Here is a 22,497-nt window from a genome sequence, read left to right as displayed (position 1 = left end):
GTCAAATAATTGTATTTAAATTACCAATCTTTCTTATAATTCTGAAAAACTTGGACAAAATCTATATAATTTAGTAGGAATTAAGACTGCATAGATTTATGATTTAGTAGGAATTAAGACTACATTATATATGTAGTCAAATAATTGTATTTAAATGTTTCATGTTTACAAATAAAGAAACTCGATATATTAATTTGGTATCTAATTTAGTGGTGATTTGAAAATTACATTATGATTAAAAAGAAAGTTAATGATCAAAGATTTACAAGTATTTTTTAGGAATTTTTTAAGAATGAAAATCCATTTTCTTAATTTTAAATTGTATAGCTTTTTTGGAATAACGAGATGAAGTAGTCAAATAATTGTATTTAAATGTTTCATGTTTACAAATAAAGAAACTCGATATATTAATTTGGTATTTAATTTAGTGGTGATTTGAAAATTAGATTATGATTAAAAAGAAAGTTAATGATCAAAGATTCACAAGTATTTTTTAAGGAATTTTTTAAGAATGAAAATCCATTTTCTTAATTTTAAATTGTATAGTTTTTTTGGAATAACGAGATGAATTATTAATTTTCATTTATAATTAACTAATAACAATTTTATTTTCTTTATTATTGATTGATAATTTTTCAACTCTCTTAAGAAAACACGCGATAGAGGCCTACGAATTAAAGAGATGTCAAATATATGTATACTGTCTACAAGCATAAAACTGAGCACCAATCTTACAATGTATCATCTCGAAGGAGTCGAAAAGTCTCAGATATATAGGTAAAAAGGGTCACCGCCGAATAAAGGGTCAACGTCAAATACCGGGAAAGGTATGCAATGTCAAAAATGTCGCCGCAACCTAATATTATTAGGCACTTAAACCACCACGTCGATGCAGGAAAGTAGAGAACACATCGCGCTTCCTCGCACACGCTTCTTAGACCTCGACCTTGCCTTTAATGAACCATCATATCTCCCTCCAATAATTGGTAAGCTAGATATCCTGGCAATAAAACGTCAACGCCAAATGCTTGGAGAGGCATGGAATTTTAGGGAAAGTGAAATTGAATAGCTGTGGTGAACACTATCATAAATGGTCAATGCCGAATACTTGTATTTGAAAAAAATGAAGAAACATACCAAGTATCCCGGCAGTAAAGAGTCAACGCCATATACTTGCATGCCATTCGAAGCAAACTGAAATTCATAAGTGATGTGAGTGCTTTAATAAACTCTCGAGGCCAAATTCTTGGAGAGGCACGAAATTTTGAAAAATAAACTCATGGTGATGCAACATAAGTCCAAACAACTTCCCTCTTCCCTCTGTCTCTATGGGTAAAAATATATCAGAGGGGGTTAAACTCTCTTAATGTAAAAATAAGTGTTTTTATTAGTAGTTAAAATTGTTTTGAGGGTAGATTGTTTTAAGCGTATTTCTGAGTAGGCAAAAAAAAATTTTATTACACTCAGAAATGGCAACATCAAGCACAAGTTTGACTAATATTCAAACACTTCAATTTAATGGAAAAAATTATGATTATTGGGCTATTACAATGAAAGCTATGTTTTTTCTCAAAACATTTGGGATTCGGTGGAGAATGGTTTTCAAGAACAAACAGATGCAACAACATACAATGTCAGGTCTCAAGCATAAAGAGATTTGTTAAGAGACAACAAGAAGAAGGATGCAAAAGCCATCTTCTACATTTTTCAAGCATTTCATGAAAAAATTTTCCCAAGGGTTGCAGTAGCAACGAAGTCAAAGCAAGCATGGGACACCGACACCCTCCAGATAGCCTACCAAGGCATGGAAAAAGTCAAGACAGAAAAGATGCAAATGTTGAGAAGAGACTTTGAAACACTTTGTATGAAAGAGTCTGAGAATGTAAACTCATTTTGTTCTCATGTAATTGTGCTGGTTATTCAAATCAGGTCTCATGGTGAGACACTTGACGAAAGAAGAATAGTTGAGAAAGTTTTGAGAAATTTGCCAACAAGGTTTGATGCCATTGTTGTGGACATAAAAGAGAGAAAGGATTTCACACAGCTATCAGTGGATGAGCTTAATGCATCAGTGATTTCTCATGAACATAGATTGAATAGAGTAACAAGCTCCTCGTTGGAGCATGCATTCAAGGCACAAGTATCATTTTGTCAAGGTCGAGGTAGAGGAAGATCATATGCTAGAAGAAGAGAAAGAATCCCACATAGAGGCGGAAGAAGTAGTCCTTCAAGCTTAAATGGAAGAGGAAGCAATCAAAATCCAAGTCAATTCCCAAGCCAAAATCAAGCACAAGGTCAGAGGTATGATAAATCTCAAGTTCAATGTCATTACTGTAAGAAGTATGGTCATCATGCAAATGAATGTAGAAAGAAGCAATATGACATTAGTAACAAACCAAATGTAAATTTCACAAAAGAAAGTCATAACCATCATAACATATTTTTAGCTTGTAATGTAGCACAAGACGAACTAAGTGATATATGGTATCTAGATTCAGGGTATAGTAACCACATGTTAGGAAACATAGAAATATTTTTCAATCTAGATGAAAGTGTGAAATCTAAAGTGACATTAGGGACTGATAGAAAAGTATCTGTCATGGCCAAAGGAAGAGTTAATATCCTAACAATGAAGGGGGAGAAGAAGTGCTTCTGAGATGCTTACATTGTCCCCGCTCTTAAGCATAACCTCATGAACATTGGATAGCTCATACAAAAGGGCTACAATGTGTTTTTCAAAAATGTTGTGTGCACAATTTTGGATAGACCTCCAAGAAGATAGTTGATTGCAAAGGTTTGGATGACAAACAATAGAATGTTTCCCTTAAAAATAAGATCAGATTTGTAGAGAGAAGGTGCACAAGTACACGACTCTCAATGAACTCACAAGAGGATGCAAGAAAAGATGTAGCTATCATATAAGTAAACTTTCAAGCAGAGGCCAAAGATGAAAATTGGTTATGGCATTTGAGATTTTCAAATCTAATCTTTGGAGGTTTGAATTTGCTTCATAAGAAAGGCATGGTGAAGGAACTACCACTCATAGGAAAACCAGTCATCCTATGTAAAGAATGTATCTTTGGAAAACAACATAGAGAGACGTTTCCAGCAGGAAAATCAGTAAGGGAAAAGGGACCTTTGGAGACTGTACACTCAAATTTATGTGGACCAATGCAGACACCATCAATTGGTGGTAACCACTATTTATTGACCTTCATAGATTACTACACAAGAAAGACATAGGTCTATTTCCTAAAACAGAAGAGTGAAGTGTTTGAGCACTTTTTCCAATACAAAGCTCTTGTTGAGAAGCAAAGCATAAACTACATCAAAGTCCTTAGGACAGAAAGAGGTGGCGAATATATCCTAAATGACTTCGATTTTGCAAGGAGCATAGAATTCACAAGCAATTTACAACAAGGGATACACCTCAGCAAAATGGTGTGGTAGAAAGGAAGAATAGGACCAATATAGAAATGGAAAGGAGTATGATGAAGGCAAAGCATTTGGAAAATGATTATTGGGCCGAAGCTATCACTTGTACAGCATATATCCTAAATAGATGTCCAACCAAAAGCATCTAGAGCAAAGTTCCTGAAGAGGCATGGAGTGGAAGAAAGCATAGTGTCATCCACAAGAGATTTTTTGGATGTGTAGCTTATGCACATGTCCCAAATGAATTGAAAGAAGTTGAACAACAAGGGGGAGAAATGTATATTTGTTGGATACAGTGATGAATCAAAAGTATATAAACTCTACAATCCATTAACCAAGAAGGTCATAATCAGCAAAGATGTGCAGCTTATAGAAGAGGAAGCATGGGATGGAAGTTTAGAAAAGATAGTCAATGTCAAAGCATGTATACCACATGAGGACAAAAAGGAATTAACAAGAAAAAAGTAATTCCTCAATAGTGACTCTCTCTACCCTTATTCAAGCGCAACAAAGCAAGCAACAAAAAACAGCATCAACAAATAATAGGACAATTTCGGCAACCACGCAAGTGCTTCTCCAAGCATACCACAAAGCACAACACAAAGTGACATGTCAAGCCCATCTTGAGCAAGCATAAGAAGACCAAAATTCAAAAATCTAAATGAAATTTATGAGCAAGATGAAATTGATAGTAGCATTGGTCTCAATTCCTTATTTGTCTTTTTTTGTCATATAGATGATCCAATCCATTTTGAGGATGTAATCAAAGAAGAAAAATGGGTTGCGGCAATGGAGGAAGAAATAGAAGCAATAGAAAGGAATGACACATGGGATTTTGTGAACCTTCCGAAAAAAAAAACATGTCATTGGAGTGAAGTGAGTCTATAAGACCAAAAGAAACATTGAGGGAAAGATTGAAAGGCACAAAGCAAGGCTAGTTGTCAAAGGATATAAGTAACAACATAGAAGAGATTACGTGGAGACGTTCGGGCCAGTTGCGAGGATGGAGATAGTGTGAACAGTTGTGGCGATTGCCGCACAACATAAATGTAAAGTGTATCAAATGAATGTAAAATCAGCTTTCCAGAATGGAGTGCTGAAAGAGGAAGTGTATGTTACCTAACCACCTGGTTATGAGGTTGAAGGCCAAGAAGAAAAAGTGTATCGATTGAGGAAAGATCTTTATGGGTTGAAGCAAGCACCACGCGCATGGTATAGTAGGATAGATGTCTACTTGTTGGACAATGGTTTCAACAAATGTGATGGTGAACCCACTCTCTATATCAAAGAGAGCGATGGTAAGATACTTAATATCATTTTAGATGTAAATGATTTGATTTTTTCGGGTAGCGATGATTTCCTCATCGTTGATTTCAAACAAGTCATGAAGAATGAAATTGAAATAACTGACCTGGGAATGTTAAGATATTTTTTGGGCATCGAAGTGAAGCAAACAGAAAATGGCATTTTTATCTTTCAAGTGAACTATGTAGCAGGCATTTTGGAGAGGTTTAAAATGAAGAACAGCAAGCACGCACCAACTCCAACTGTCATGGGGTTGAAGTTGAACAAATAAGATTGAAACAACATTGTCAATCCGAAATTATACAAAAGAATGATAGGTAGCTTGATGTATTTGACCGCCACTAGGCCGGATATAATGTATGCAGTAAGTTTGGTTTCAAGGTTCATAGGGACACCCAAGGAGACACATTGGTAAGCAACAAAAAGGATTCTAAGGCATGTCAATGGGACAAAACAGTATGGAATTTTGTACATAACGACAAGTGATTTCAAGCTGGTTGGTTACACTGATAGTGATTGCGCAGGAAGTGTCGATGACAGAAAGAGAACATCAGGATATGTTTTTCATTTGAGTTCCGGAGCCATTTCATGGGTCTCCAAGAAGTAGCCAATAGTGTCACTGTCAACAAAAAAAGATGAATATGTCGCAGCAACAGCAATAGTGTGTCAGACAGTTTGGATGAAAAGGACGTTGAGGGATCTTTTTCATGGCCAAGAGAGAACAACTACTACTTTCTGCGATAACACCTCGACAATTGCAAAAGAACCTTGTCTTTCACAAGAGAGCCAAGCATATTGATGCTAAATATCATTTAATTAGAGAGTTGATTAACAATGATGAAATCGTGTTGCAGTGCAAACCATATGAACAATTTGTTGATATCTTCACAAAGCCATTAACACGTGAAAGATTTATTTATCTCATAAATTGTTTGGGAATTATCAATGGCAACAATTGTGATTAAGGGGAAGTGTTGGAAATATTAATCCCAACCACTGCGTTAAACAACTTGACATCAGCGATACTCGTCACAATTATTTTTGCACGTTGCGTCTTTGATTGAAGATGGAAGGACTGAATCCAGAATAGAAGTACCACGCCAACCGTTCCGCAACACATCACAGAAGTTAAAGAATTTAATGAAGTTTAATAAATAAGGGCAAACATTTACTGGGCAACTATTGCCCATACTCTACAAACACCCACTTGCTCTGTCATGTATTAAGTAAAATTGTATGTTGAGATAAATATGGATGTAAACGTCATTTTGCAAATAAGAGAGAAAGAGAACGAGAGTCTATGAGGTAGTGAAAAGAAAATCGTGAAGCAAATTTTGGTGACTATGTTTTATTTTTTGTTATTCTGCCACCCAAAATAAAGTGTAAATCACTGTAAACCTTTCTATTTTCATGAATTAAAATTTAATCTTAAATTTTATTGTGTTGCTCCAATCTTATAATTGCACCAAATCGTTGTATCACTGCCGGAAAACCCTTGATGCAGTTGAACTCTCCACGAAATTACTTCCCTCTACCTCTCCGCGTAAATCCTATTTTCTAACAGGCATCTCTTGCCAAGCGGAGAATCCTATTTTCTAGCAGGCATCCCTCCAAGAATTACTAAGCCAGATATCTTGGCAATAAAGCGTCAACGGCAAACGCTTTGAGAGGCATGCAATTTTAGGGAAAGTGAAATTGACATAGCTGTGGTAAACACTATCATAAATCCTCAACGCCTAATACTACGAGGGCCATGCAATTTTAAAAAATGTGGAAACCTACCCAGTATAATAAAGAGTCAACGCCATATACTTGCATGCCATTGGAGGCAAAGTGAAATTCATTAGTGTTGTGAGCACTTTAATAAAAGGTCAAGGCCAAATTCTTGGAGAGGCACGCAATTTTGAAAAATAAACTCATGGTGATGCGACCTAAGCCCAAAATAAACTCAGATGCAAATCCAGAATCTGAGGACTGAAGGTGATGCGACATAGTTGAGACAAACCTGATCTGCTCGTTAGAGGATGTCACGAATCCTGTCATTGCTGTTCGTAATATTTTGTTTTTCAGCGTCTTAGTTTGGATCAGGAATTATAAATTTCAGCGTCTTAGCTTGGATCAGGATTTTAAATTTCGGGAATATTTCGTAGAATTTGAAAATAGGAGTTAGGTAACCTATTATCGGTCATATTTCTCCTATCCATTAAATATTCAAATAGCTCTGAAATTAAACTCAAACTCTCACAGCATCGATTTTGATTAGAAACCTGCATGGTATATTATAAACTTTTGTAATTTTTATTATTAAATAAAATTTGCTAATATAAATATAAAAATTCATTTTATTTTCTTGGTTTTCCGTTAAGATGGAGATACAGTTCATAAGCTATACGCAGATACTGAGATAAGCTCAATGAAAACACTGCCCGGTTGGTTTTATGAAGAGGTCTACATTTGTCTTCATTATTTCTAATATTTCAAATGTTAGCGAGTGGAGATTATGATTATTATTATTCCTTCCGACAATTTCTATGTAGCAGACTGTTCGTAATATTTTAAATATTAGAGAATAGAGTTTATGTCTATTGTTTTTTTCTTGACAGATTCTATTTAGCAAACTGTTTGGCATAGAAGATACGAATATCTTTATGTTTTCTCAATAAAAATAACAAATACCAGTATTCAAAGAATTTGATAGTTCTCCCATTGATCTTTCTCTTTTGCCCAGTAAATTTGATGAAAAAAAAAACAATTTCAATAATAAAATCAACATCCATGAACCAAGAATTTTCAAAAATAAACATCAAGATCCATAAATCTGCATTGTCATGTTCCTGCGCTCACAGTACTTCCGAGTGACCTTAGAACTTCCTGTGAACTTCATCATCATTCAGCAAATGGATTTTGGCAGGGTCTCCGACAACGATGTAAAATTGACCGTTAAACAAGCGCATTAAATAGGGGTCCCGGATGCCCACCTTGGCTCCCTTTGGGTAAACCCTCTCGATTTCCTCCGACGAATGAGGGTCATTGTAAATGTGCAACCTGACAGCAAGGCCATTATCCACCTCCAGCACTGTCATGACTGTGATTCTCTTGAAGGCATCAGCGCAGAGAGTTCCGTAGAGCGCCCGGCCGTGCTGGCAGCTGTTAACCACCATCTCCAGCTCGTTTAAGGATATAGGGTTCAGTCCTTCCAGCGACGACAAACAACCTGCGCCGCTTCTGTCAGCTGCTCCTACGGGGGACGAAGGTGTTTGAGAGGTGCCAGCACCGCTTCCGCCAATTGGTCCTATGGAGGACGAGGATGTTTGAGTAGTGCCTGCTCCGCTTCCACCAATTGGCTCTATGGAGGACCAGGGCGTTTCATTAGTGCCCGCTCCGCTTCCGCCAAACGGCTCTATGGAGAACCCGGGTGTTTCAGTGCTTCGTGAGCCGCCGACCCCACACTCAGGTGTGCCGAGGACCAGCGTGTTTGAATCGCTTCTGTTCCGTTTCCGCGACGACCAGGGTGTTTGAATACTGCCTGCTCCACTTCCGCCAAACGTCTCGAAGGAGGACCATGGTGTTTGAGTAGTTCCTGATACGCCTTCGCCAAACGTCTCGAAGGAGGACCATGGTGTTTGAGTAGTTCCTGATCCGCCTTCGCCAAACGTCTCGACGTGGGACCATGGTGTTTGTGTACTACCTGATCCGCCTTCGCCAAACGTCTCGAAGGAGGACCATGGTGTTTGAGTAGTTCCTGATCCGCCTTCGACAGACGGGTCGAACCAGGAGCAGCGTGTTTGAATCGCTTCTGTTCCGCTTCCGCGAATTGTGTCGATGGGGGACCCGGGTGTTTGAACAGTGCCTGCTCCGCTTATGTCAAACGGGTTTCTAGAGGACCCGGGTGTTTGAAGAGCGCCTGCTGCCCTTCTGCCAATCAGGTCTATGGAAGACCCCGATGTTTGAACAGTGCCTGCTCCGCCTAATGGCTCTATGGAGGAACCCGGTGTTTGTAGAGTGCCTGCTGCGTTTCCGCCCAACGGGTCTATGGAAGACCCCGGTGTTCGGACAGTGCCTGCTCCGCTTCCGCCAAACGTCTCCAAGGAGGACCATGGTGTTTGAGTAGTTCCTGATACGCCTTCGCCAAACGTCTCGAGGGAGGACCATGGTGTTTGAGTAGTTCCTGATCCGCCTTCGCCAAACGTCTCGAAGTGGGACCATGGTGTTTGAGTACTTCCTGATCCACCTTCGCCAAACTTCTCGAATGAGGACCATGGTGTTTGAGTAGATGGTGATCCGCCTTCGCCAGACGGGAGGAACCACTTGCTGCGTGTTTGAGTCGCTTCTGTTTCGCTTCCGCGAATTGTGTCGATGGGGGACCCGGGTGTTTGAACAGTGCCTGCTCCGCCTAACGGCTCTATGGAGGAACCCGGTGTTTGTTGAGTGCCTGCTGCGCTTCCGCCCAACTGGTCTATGAGGGACCCCGGTGTTCGGACAGTGCCTGCTCGGCCGAGCAGATCTATGGCTGTCTGAATAGAGCCTGCTCTTCTTCGGCCGGATGAGGGTGATAGAATAGATTTCTGATCTTCCAGATCAATATAGTGGTGTTCGAGAAGGATGCGCTTGTTGAAGTTCTGAGAAGGGTATAGATATCTGTAGTATTCTTTCTTCATGTCTAGTTTCCTCTTAATTTCTTTATCGCCTTGGCTTTTATTCTGCTGCTGCCGAAATCAAGCCTACCGTTACCTCTGTTTTCTTTTCTTGCGTCCCTATTTCTAAACCTTTCCACACGTCGTATTTAAAGGGAAACATAAACCTAACCCAATGACACTTTACAAAGGGAAACATAAACCTAACCCAATGACACTTTACAAAGGGAAACATAAACCTAACCCAATGACACTTTACAAACTTTACGAGTTGGTTATAATGCGATTTTTTGGAGGTGACTGAATTCGGTCGAAGAAATTGAGGTTAAACCTTGATTTGTTGCAGTTAAAATGGTTTTTAACTGCATATTTGGATTCAGCACTCTCGAAAATCCCTGTGACACTTTCAATATGCAGAAACTAGCTATCAAACTTGCGATTCCAATAAATTCCTGCCGAATTTCGACCGGAAAAACCAGCCGAAAAAGCTTTCAAAAAGTCGCTAGACAACTGTCTTTACAAACCTTATCTCTTCACACGTGTGATGGTTCAGTCTTCGAAATGGAAGAGGCAATGACTAACGGGTCGGAATTCGTAACTTGAATTTGAAGCGCTTATTACGATTGTGGGGACTGCGTGCAACGTGTCTATATATAAAATTCTTTTACTTAATATTAATAGTTTGTGAACTATTATTACATTTCCATTGATATTTACCGGGAGAAGAATTATAAATCTTCATCCTTGGTAGATAGTGATGGCCGCAGTGAATAATATATGTTACATAATTCATCCCCGTTGAAATATTATGTATTTCATCTACGTGGAAAGATTGAATCAAAATCGTCCATATGGTTATTATCTTTATCTATGGTTGTTGTTATGTTATCTTTTAGCAATAAGTGTAACCGAATATGCTCTATCAAACATGGTAGCAACAGATTTATTGACCATAGTTTTCCTATATAATCAGTTAATTTTTGTGAGCAAAAGGCAGAGACAAAAATCATTTAGAATGTGCTCATGACAACTACGCACAATTTTAAATATTTTATCTCTGTTGAATGTTTGTATCACAATTATTTATACGGTCTTAATGGTATTTATTGTAACATTTTTAATAATAATCGAATTATTAATAATAGCTTTTCTTCAAAATAAAGAAAGGACACTCATTTAGGGTGTGTTAATGATACAAAAGTAAACACTAAAAGCAGTTAGATAGCATTAGAGAGGGTATGGCTTTATTAGTCTTTGCCATCTGGCATTCGGCAGGTACTATTGTAATCGATCGGGTCCGAGTTAGCATTAGTTTCAACTTTTATTACTGTGTTATACTGTGCTTATTACAAAGTTTTCAGCCGCTCTCAAACGCGCTGTGCCCAATAACCAAAGTTTTATTTCGAACTTAACTTTTGCCATCTTATTTGACCTCTTCCCGAGGCGGAAGAGACCCGACCATACCTTAAATTGGTTTTACGCCTGCTGCATTCTCGCTAACCGTCAACGGCTTTGTTTTAATGTTAACATTAATTCAATAGCAGTGATCTCATAGATATACAGAAACACTATTTCAACTATTCGGCATGATTGTTCGTGTGCATTGAACTACTTGCCATGTGCTGCCACAGCTGCGAGCATTTGCGGCTGCCGCTTTGACAATTCGACAACAACACCGGCGATGCATGAAGGTGAAATTCGACAATTCAATAAGAATACCACCGTGCTGGAAGTTGATTTCCTATCTATTTTCCTTTTGCTGCATCCACCGTTCCTGGAAGTTGATTTTCTGTTGCAGGCTTCAACTCCGCTATCCGCTATCTTTGTTGGGGCTGGAAGCTGATTTTCCGTACCATCTCCATTGTCCTACCTGCAATACCAGTAAGTCCATTGAGGTTCAGATTTTTAGGTGGGATTCTAATGTTATTCCGTATACCTTATATAGAACAAGAAAACAATCTACCAAATAAGAAAGGCAACAATTCTAACTTCAAGAAAGCCATATAAAGAAGGGCAATATTTTTTCCCTAGGGATTCATCATGTAAAAATGTTAAAATTCTAAATGGGGTGACATACTTCAGATGTGGCAATATTGTGGGTATTTTAACCCATCAGAAGCAACAAGTGACGATGAAAGAAATAATCATGAAGCACAGAACTCGGAAGTATCTAAGACATTTTCAATTGCACATAAATTCAAGATATAAAAAAAATCACAAAACGGAATTCCGTATGAAGATGACTTGACCTTGGTAATTTTGTTTTAATATAGAAACAGATGTGTTATGTAAGAGGTAACATATCTAGGACATCTTCAATTGCATATAAATCCAAGATATGAGAAAATCAAAGGAATTTGATATGTATATAAACTTGATAATTCTGTTCTAATATATGATAACATGTAATCTAGGTCATATTCAATTGTACATAAATTCAAGATAAGAGAAAAAAACAAAGGAATTCGATATGTTTATGACCTTCATAATTATGTTCTAATCTAGAGAAACAAATGTGTTATGTAAGAGATAACATGCAGCTTGGGCAATGGAAGGCTGATAGAAGGAGAACATGTTTAAGTGGTCCAAAATAAACCACGAGGTCTTCTGGGTCATACAACTGTCAGTACATGTATGAGCCTTTAACTAACACTCGATTGTGGATGCACCGTAGAACACAGTAAATATCCTCTACAAGGGTCGTTTATAACTACATTTGAAAGGATGCCACACAACTATAGTCTGTCTCTTTATACTATGTTTTGACGTTCAGAGATTGACCAACAGCACTATATGCCGACAGTTTGCCAACTAGATCAGTAGATTCAGAGTTGATGTTTGAACGCAAATAAGCAGCTTGGCTTTCAATCAGGTTTTCTTCCCAGAAATCTCAAGCCTAACATTTCTTTAGGCTTCTATAATACTCTACTTATCAGATATTTTCTCATATCATACAAAATCATGGTTTTGTTATTGCCAATTTCATGTTGTTCAAGGAAGCATGTGGAACCATGAGTAGCTTAATTTCTCTCCCTTATTTGAAGAACATAATGTAATGGAGTTTGACTTATCAAGTTTCACTTTCAGAAAACATAATGAATAATAAATACGTTGATAAATGTTTACAAAACCAAGTACGAAATGCAACTTCTAAGATATGTAGCTCCACAAAGAAATCTTTGGACATGGGCTGTCGTAGGCTTCAATTTTTAAGAAGTGGTAGCAAGAGCTAAGAGCAAAATGCAGCTTCTGTATACCAGAAGTTTTAAACAAGAAAGAAAAGACAATCTAAGGATAAAAAGGCATGTTTGCAAGGCAGAAGAAATGTATTCCTGCAAATAGGCTCGTTTCAATTTAATTTAAACTTGCTAACATTTCGCAATTAGAAATCATAATAAGACAATTCATTACCCTGGACAACTACAGAAAACTAATTTCACTATTTACAAGATTTCTCCCCAGTAAGAAACTCTTCACTCCATTGTAAAAATGGATAAAATCATTTTGATTTCATGCAAATCCACTCGTAGCAGTTATATTAAGTTTCAAGCAACCCAAGTAAAGAAAAGTACTTAGGAACAATATAAATAATTTGCTAACCGTCAACGGGTTTGTTTTAATGTTAACATTAATTCGATAGCAGTGATCTCATAGATATACAGAAACACTATTTCAACTATTCGGCATGATTGTTCGTGTGCATTGAACTACTTGCCATGTGCTGCCACAACTGCCAGCATTTGCGGCTGCCACTTTGACAATTCGACAACAACACCGGCGATGCATGAAGGTGAAATTCGACAATTCAGTAAGAAGACCACCGTGCTGGAAGTTGATTTTCTGTTGAATTGATTTTCTGTTGCAGGCTTCAACTCCGCTATCCGCTATCTTTGTTGGGGCTGGAAGCTGATTTTCCGTACCATCTCCATTGTCCTACCTGCAATACCAGTAAGTCCATTGAGGTTCAGATTTTTAGGTGGGATTCTAATGTTATTCCGTCTACCTTGATATATAAGAAATTTTCAAGAAATTCGCAGAAAAAACCATTAAATTTTTAGGTGCAAACAATATTATTCTTATGCTCTAATAGATGACAACTTTTCGAGTAAGTCATGGAATAAAATCAATAATTTTCAGGAGCAAAGGATTCATAAACGATATCGTTATTGTGCTGTATTATATGACAAATTTCTTATTGTGCTGTATTATATGACAAATTTTCAAGAAATTCATAGAGCTAAATCATTAATTTTAAGCTGCAAAGATCAGCAAATATGATGGCTCCTCTGCTGCGATATAAGGCAACTAGATCTATACAATTGTAAAGACCACACTACTAGCAATGACATTTTAGCAAAATTTGTACTTCTTTATACAATTTTTTTTTTAAGTTGTTGTGAAGTTTATATTACATTTCTGTTTTAAACCATTTGACATCACATTACCAATGTTTTGCTCCCAATAGTAAAATCAAGCACGGGATGGAAAAGTTGGATACCTATGAAAAGCGTCAAGCATTCCTATAATTGTCATTTTGGCCTAGGTACTGCACATTGATGGCAGAGAACTTTGGCCTGGACTTTTCTAAGGTTTATTTGCAGAAACATAACGAATGTCATAGAGAGATCATAGATAAATTATGGAAATGTGGAGTTGACATTAAAAAGAGTGTATCAGCTAGAATTTAAGCGCAAAGGAAACTATTGTATTTCCAAGATAAAAGCTACAACATCACAACCAGAAAGCAATTCTATTAATTGAACAGTATGCAGTTACCAGTTTACTGACCTGCAGATAATATGACGGCATCCAGAGTTGGAGGCGACACCTTCTTTATTTCAGTGCAATCCAAACCCTCATGCCGTGGCACACCCCACTGAACGCAAATTAACCTTGCGCAATGAGGGCATTCTGACTTTTTAATAACCACAGCAGCTGCCGCAGTTGAAATTCCTACTTCAGGCACATCCTTCAACAAGGGTGCCGAGCAATCCTCAAAAGAGCAATAGGACCTCTGAGAAATGGGATTCTCCACATCCGTCAATGGCAATTTCCACTTCTGAATGGTAACTGCAACTGGATTCTGAGGTAAAAACAAGCAGAGAAGACACCCACAAAACAAACCCTCATGCTGTGGCACACCCCACTGAACGCAAATTAACCTTGCGCAATAAGGGCATTCTGACTTTTTAATAACCACAGCAGCTACCGCAGTTGAACTTCCTGCTTCAGGCACATCCTTCAACAAGGGTGCCGAGCAATCCTCAAAAGGGCAACAGGACCTCTGAGAAATGGGATTCTCCACATCCGTCAATGGCAATTTCCACTTCTGAATGGTAACTGCAACTGGATTCTGAGGTAAAAACAAGCAGAGAAGACACCCACAAAACTGATCTATGAAAGCTAATAGTGCTGAAGCAAGCCGATACAGAATTCTACAGAAAACGCAAACCATGAGTACCAGCAGCAGCACCCCAAGCGGCAGAGCAACAGCAGGGCTACGTGGCAGTTAGCATACTATTTGGCTTCGCCTAAACATTGCAGTCTGTCGTTTGGGCAGAGAGGGAGAGCGACGGAGACATTGGGTTGCTCACAGTGAAGCCGATAATGGCTACACTACTCACGAACAGCTCGTTGGCTCATTGGCCTTCCTTAAACTGATCCTGGGATGACAATGACAGAGTTGAGTGCATTTGACAAGTTACCCTAGCCGCACACGCAGCCAATGATTTATCTGCATGAGTGTTTCCACGTTGAACTCATATCTGGCTGCAACAAAAGTGCTGGGCAAAGTTAACATTTTCTTGGAGAGGCTGCAACATCGCAGGAACTTGAGTTCACACGTCATCCAAGTACATACGGGGTCGAAAAATGGGTGGCATTCGCTCTGTCATTTCATAGTTTCTTGGCAGTTGCCACGTTATGCCTGTCACTAAATTGAATAAGAAAACAATATGGTAAACGACGCTTCTAAGGAATATAACTCTTTCATGATTGACGTTGCTCCCTGTCTTGTTGTCGCCTTGAGGTGCCGGGCCATCTGAGCTTTTATTGCGATTTACTCATGTCGCACGACACTCCAGTTTTTTAATGAAATCCCTTCGATTTTTGTAATGAAATCTCTATCTTATTCAGCGATTAATATTCATTTATCATGGCCTGACTTCACGTGTAATTTAAGCGTGCAATGTGCAGTAGCATAATTTAATTATGTCAATGGTCAGTATATTCTAACAACCACGTTAGATGTGATTCCTAGACCTTAGATAACAACTGTACAGTTTGGAAATTTGCTTTGGTTCACTTAGTTGCAAGTGAAGTGGAAATTCTAGAATATTTTGTTTGTGGAGTTATATATAAGCATGAGCTAAGTCATGGAAATTTGCTTTGCTTCATTTAATTACAAGTGAAGCGGAGATTCTAGAATATTTTGTATGTTGAGTTATACATAATCATGATTTAAGTCAAAAAATTAATTTTTGTGGAGATATTAGAATATTTTAGATGTGCAACTAAGTCAAACAATTGTTTTTATGGGGGACTTTAATAACTTATTACTATTAAATTTTGAAAGTGTTAAAGAATCTACTACTAAGTAAGATCAATAGTCCTTTGCAGGTTATACTTTTAATCAAATGGAAAAGAGAGAGCTGAACTTTGATTTCAAGAAGGCTCTGGTTTTGCATGAATGAAGCCAGGATCGTTGGTAATATTAATAAAATATCAACAGTGTTACCTTGCATGCACGTCTCTATTAATTCAGCGATAATAAATAAATTGATCTAATCAGCAGCACACATCCATTCACAAATACTTCAGAGTTATTAACTGGTGGTGCTCAATGGTCTAGCAGTTTTGGTGGCGAGAGATTCGATTAATGTTGTATTTGCATATTCCCACGATTAATAGTTACAGATAGGTACTTGTGCATATTGAACTAGAATTCGTTGGAGTTGCTAAAGCAAAGGAAAATCATGTGTCTAACCTCTACATCAGTCTGAAGAACACGATCAAGTCCCATTGAGTTTCAATATGGCATGGTGCTTGCGGAGTACACGAATTCAAAGGCAATTTTACAAGTATTGCTGCTCAGTAAGAAGAGCTTCATGTTTTGTCGATGGTTCAGTTTTCAAGGAAGCAACAGGATTCGAACAGCGCCCTCTGAGAGAATCGGTTCCCGGAGACAAGCCCTTCTCTGGCGTGACCTTTTATCTTGCAAACCATGATCTGTTATTTTTCTTAGCTATCATTACTGTAACATTTGTCTTGGATAGAAATTCCAAGAAAGCACTATGAAAATCTGTTGTTCAAGGTTTTGGAAATGCTCTGGAAGCAACTTTGTTTGCACTATCAAAATACAAGCTAATTGAAATTGCAACACAAGCCCCCTGCCATCGCTTGAGACACACTCATTTTATTCACATTGATGGTAGCTTTACTCGCTCATCCTTAGCAGCCATTTTTTATCAGAGCTTTTGAAAAGGAGTCAGAGCCATAATGGAGAGTGTACTCGGTCATATTCTGGCAGTATGAAATTGCAGTTTAGTCTTCAATAGATGTATATGTGCATCAATTTTATCTTGCTTGGGTTTAGTGGCTTTGTCTTCACTATGAGGTCCACTACCTCAACTCTTTTTCAGATCTGGTTTTTAGAATTCTTTCATGATTTACATGTCATGTCATGATTTACTGAGTCTTCGCTGGGCTGACCCCTGGGTCTTTCCCTGGTCAAGGCGATGATATGGTCCGCCCTGCAAGTATTCTGGATCAGCTTGAGTGGTCCTGCCAGATTGGCTTGGCGATATAGACTTTTATTAGTTGACCTTTAACTTTGCTATAAGCTTTGCAGGGACTAGCTGCTTCGCAGCCATCCTTGTTTAAAGTTGATTCTAGGTAAATGTGTCCATTTGTTGTTTTAATATTACATGGTTTTAAAATTTTCATATTTTTATAATTATTATTATGTTGATTTTTATTTTTATTTTTTTTAAGAAGTAGCAATAGTTTTTCTTTTAATTATTAGTATGTTGATTTTTATTTTTATTTTAATTTTTTTTTGAAGAAGTAGCACTAGTTTTTGGAGCTTTATTCACTTGCGAATTTTATTAATTTATAAAAGCTAAAGAGGGGTGTACATGTATTTATATTTAATTTATTTAGCAAGATTTAAATTTGAGAAAACAAATAATATAAGGAGGGTGTATTGTTTTACGGAAATTGAATGGAAATAGAGTTTCTTGGTTTTCTTTTGGATGGAAATAGAGTTTCTTGGTTTTCTTATTTTAATGTCACTTGGTGGTTTATTTTTGTAATATTTAAGGTTTTTTTAGTCCAGGAAAGAATGTAATGTTTTTTATGGTTTGATTTTCGATTATTGTATATTTTGTTTATCAGCTAATGGGTGGAGAAGAGATTTGAATGGCGTATTTTCGAGTTTTTGTTGTTAGTATTTTATGTTGAGCTATGTGCGTGTAGATTTTGAACACAAATAGTTTTTTAAAGAGTTTCTTTGCATTTCAATGTTCTAGGATTTATGTGCGTGTAGATTTTGAACACAAATAGTTTTTTAAAGAGTTTCTTTGCATTTCAATGTTCTAGGATTTATAGTTTGCCATGTTATTTACCACTAATGAGAATTTAACCCTTCAACTAAAGCTTGTTTGAATTTCTATTTTTTTGATGTTAATATATTATGTTGAATAATGTGTGTAGATTTTGGATACAAATAGTTTTTTAAGAGGTTATTTGCATTTCAATGTTCTAGGGTTTGTAGTTCGTGTTATTGCTTATCATTAATGCAAATTTAATCGTTGAAATATAACTGTTCGAATACTAGTGAATTATTGTTAACATGTGGTTACATTGAAAGTTTTATCTCATCACTCCCCACCCTATGTTTTCAATATTTTGTGATCTAGTGTTATCTAAATATTGATAACTCTCAAATATTCATTTGAGAAATATGAATTTACAAATATTTTTACAAAATAACAAATATAAATACTGAAAAATGAAGAAAATTTAGGTCAAATCTCATGAGAAGATTAAATTACAAAGAAATGTATAAAGATGAGCATGAAAAATACTCTATAGAATCCTAAAATGCTAAGAATGATGCATTGATATATTGGATTTGGGAAACTCTATCACATTAATAATGTTAGCATTTTATTGAATCTAAGAGTTCATTTCTATTTTCTACACCATGTAATCAACACAAATGAAGTGAGGAGGATTTTTCAGTCTAGGAAAAGAGGGTCACTTCTTGAGCATATATATTTAGAGTCATTATAATTGCATTATCATGAGTGGAAAATTGTGTCAACAATGCTCGAAATTTTAGAAATTCTTAAATTTATTGACATAAACATGGAGATCCATCAATGATTACTAGACATGTTATTCAATCTAATAGTAATACTTCAAGTAGAATGTTGAACCTAACCTATGAAATAAAATATACATATTCCTATATTTAAAAAAAAAAAAAAATTTAAAATAAAATTCTCAAATAACAAAACATATATAAGAAATAAAAATAATATAGGAATGATACACTTAGAAATAGAAAGAGAGAAACTAAAATAAAAATAATATAGGAATGATACACTTAGAAATAAAAAGAGAGAAACTTTTTATTTTTATTTTTTATTAAAAAATTAGTTAAATTAAATTTATATTTGTGAGATATATTTATTGAATATAAATTCAAGTTTAGCATTTGTAAAATACAGACTATAGATATTTTCAATAAATTTACAGAATCATATATATATATATATATATATAGATATCACTTCTATAATTAATTAATTTTTTGTAATTTTTCTAAATTTAGAATTGATAATTATAATTAAGATCCAATATATTCAATAAATTGGCTAACAAATGAAATTTATTATATAATTAAGTAAAATAGTTTTATGGCAATGTCTAACTCTTAGACATTTGGGCTAGAAATTGATATTTTTTTGTCAAATTTTTATTTTTGTTGTTTAAACTAGGCTTTTGACAATATATATGAATTCAACAACCTCAAAAATCCTTTGGAACTCAAATTGTGGAGAACTCACAATTCAAACTTATAATTCAAACAAATCCCTAGTGGACTTTTTGCAATTTTGACTAGAAAAGATACCAAAACAACCCTCTAAAAAATATAGCAAAGAAAGATCCATGAGTAGAACATTTTTTATTCTAGCAATAAGTACTTTTAGTATAACTCCTTCATATGGTTATAAAACTCCTTCATATGGTTATAAGTATTACTTTTATTTTTATTTTTAAACCAAAAAAACTGTATGATATATTAAAAAAGATTTATTTTTATGCCCAAAACAATTTACATTCCTTTGTAATAGGAACAACTTCAACATTCCATTACAAGCTTTCTTACTTCCACGGGAAATTTTGACAATAATATTGTACTCATATTACTCGTAAAAAGACCATCAGAGAATTAACTTTTATCTACAATACAAACAACATATTTGATCAATATGCCCCTGAGGCGCCAGGGTCCAAATTGTCCCCAAATGTCTCCTGCTTTGCATGGTATTTCCAACTCCCGCCATTGCTCCTGATGCAATAGCCACCTGCAACATAGGTGCCAGATCTAGAGGGCCCTGCCCATCGTCATCCTCGAAGCTCCATATAATATTTTAGGTCTTTACATCAACAGAATTTCTATCTCAATCACAATGAGCCTGCTCTCCATGCGGGCTTGCATCCATTCTGGTTTATGGTCCACCATTTTGGACCTCTTCTTCCATTCCTTTTGCATAATTTCTAGCCTCTTAATAATCATATCACACATTCCCATGAAAATTTTGAATAGCCTCTGCAGAGACCCCTTTCATCAAGCCAATCACTCGTAGCTTCGTAACTCTACATGAATAGAAATGACCAATTCCTCGACAGAGAAACCAAGTAGGGAAGAAAATAAACATGAAAATTCTCCTCTGCTCGTCTTATTTAACGAAGTCAATGCTGGAAGACGAAGTCTCTCCCTGAGAGAAAGCATTAATTCAACTGGCAAGTGATATCTCAAAGTATTTTCCCTAAGTTTCTACAGGTGCATGGAGTGCATGTGTAGACTTATGTGCGTTTTAACCAAGATGCCCTCAAGTCCATATGATCCAAATTTAATCTCCTCCGTGCATGAGGTTAGTTCAATGCAGGAATGTCCTCCTGCACCATCTCTTCCAAGGGAATGGACTACCACCTAGAAACATAAACTTATTCTCCTTGATTCAAGAACCATGGGATTCAATTGTTTCGGCATCCAATATATCCGATTCAATTGTTTCGGCATCCAATATATCCTCATTTAATTCTGACGTGTTCATAATATTGAAGCCCTGAACCTTGCTCCATCTTGGAATTCGTTTATCCCTTTCTCAATCTAGGAGCCCAATTGAGATATTCTTCCTCATTTAGCATTCTTAATATATCCCAGATGGTGATTTCAGTGAATTTTGTGGATGATCCGATGAACGATTGACGGAAGACTTGGAGGCCTTCCAAATAATGCTTTAGATATTTTCCTTATTACTACTACAAAGACTCCAGCAATTGTTAATTTCTTGATTCTTTTATTTGATGGCTATGTTTAGTTCTTTTCAAAGTGCTCAGAATTTGGTTGGGTTGTTTGTGGAGTTCCTGGGCTTCCAGTAAAGCTATACATACGGTGTTCACCAAATAAATAAATTACTCATGCGCCTCATACCACCCCTCTAACCCCTTTAGCTAGTGCCACCCTGGTTATAAATATTACATATGAAGAAAATGTATAATTTTTTCACTACTCATAATATTTAAAAATATATTATAATAATTATAAAATATTTGACAAAAAACTTAAATATTCAAATTTATATAAATTAATATATATATATATATATATAGGATGGTATTTCATAGGGGCGAGAAATTCTAGGTAAATTCACTCGTGGACAAAATTAGCAAGTCCTAACCCCAAGGGCATTGAGGAGATATTCTAACCTCAAGGGATTAGGAAAGATTTGGCCCCTTAACTTCATAGGCAAAATACTTAACAACAAAAACTCGACCAATTAAACTATCCCTTAGAACTTATAAATATATATAAATATATTTTTTTGTTTAAAAATAATTATTATTTATTTTATATATTATCATATTTTACATTATCTCCCTTTTTATTATGCTGCTCAAAGTCACTATAAAACACTAAATTCCAATCTACCTGTGAAGTTCTCAATTCAAATCTACCAATGAAGTGCTCCTTCGTTGGATAATTACACAACCGCTAATAAAAAATTAGTGATCCTCTACTTTCTTTGATGTCTTCCAACTTGTAAACTTTAGCATTTACATTTCATTTTAATGATATCCACTTAAATTATTAAGAAATAACATTATAGTAATTTTAATGGACAAACATTCTGTCTAATGATTCCTTTTAATCTATTAAAAAATATCATTATTGTAATGTTAATTGAATTATATTCTATATAAACTTATAATGGAACTCAAAAATAGAGTTAGTTTTTCTGTTGACACCGAATTTTACTAAAGTTTCGCTTGGTTGGGAATTTAGTAATTGCTTTTTTGTGAAATTTACCCTTGAAAAGTGTTTTTAGCGAATAATTACAGACGAGCAGAGGAGCTGTTGCAGGTCTCATTTGAACATATACACTTTAGTACTCACATGTTTTTCTTTTAATATCTGCTTAACATGATTAAAACGGCATAGGATTCGTGGAAATTCTAATTAGTTATATTTTGTTACTAAATTTTAACCGACTTCAAGGATAACCAACAAATGTAGGGTAAGTTTGTTCTTGTTTCACTAATTTATTTAGTTTTCACTTAACAAGCAAATAATGTTTTTCCTTTTGACATAATAAGGACTTAACGTTTCCTCGATAGCATAATTTTTCTTATTGCATTAATATATACAATATTCTAATTAGTTATATTTTGTTACTAAATTTTAACAGACTTCAAGGATAACCAACAAATGTAGGGTAAGTTTGTTCTTGTTTCACTAATTTATTTAGTTTTCACTTAACAATCACATAATGTTTTTCCTTTTGACATAATAAGGACTTAACGTTTTCTCGATAGCATAATTTTTCTT

Source organism: Pinus tabuliformis, chromosome J, assembly GCF_031772625.1.
Source record: "Pinus tabuliformis cultivar Carrire ecotype Pingquan chromosome J, CPIR1, whole genome shotgun sequence".
In the NCBI taxonomy this organism is placed as follows: domain Eukaryota; kingdom Viridiplantae; phylum Streptophyta; class Pinopsida; order Pinales; family Pinaceae; genus Pinus; species Pinus tabuliformis.
The sequence above is the reverse complement of the archived record's forward strand: the minus strand, read 5'-3'. Positions refer to the sequence as shown.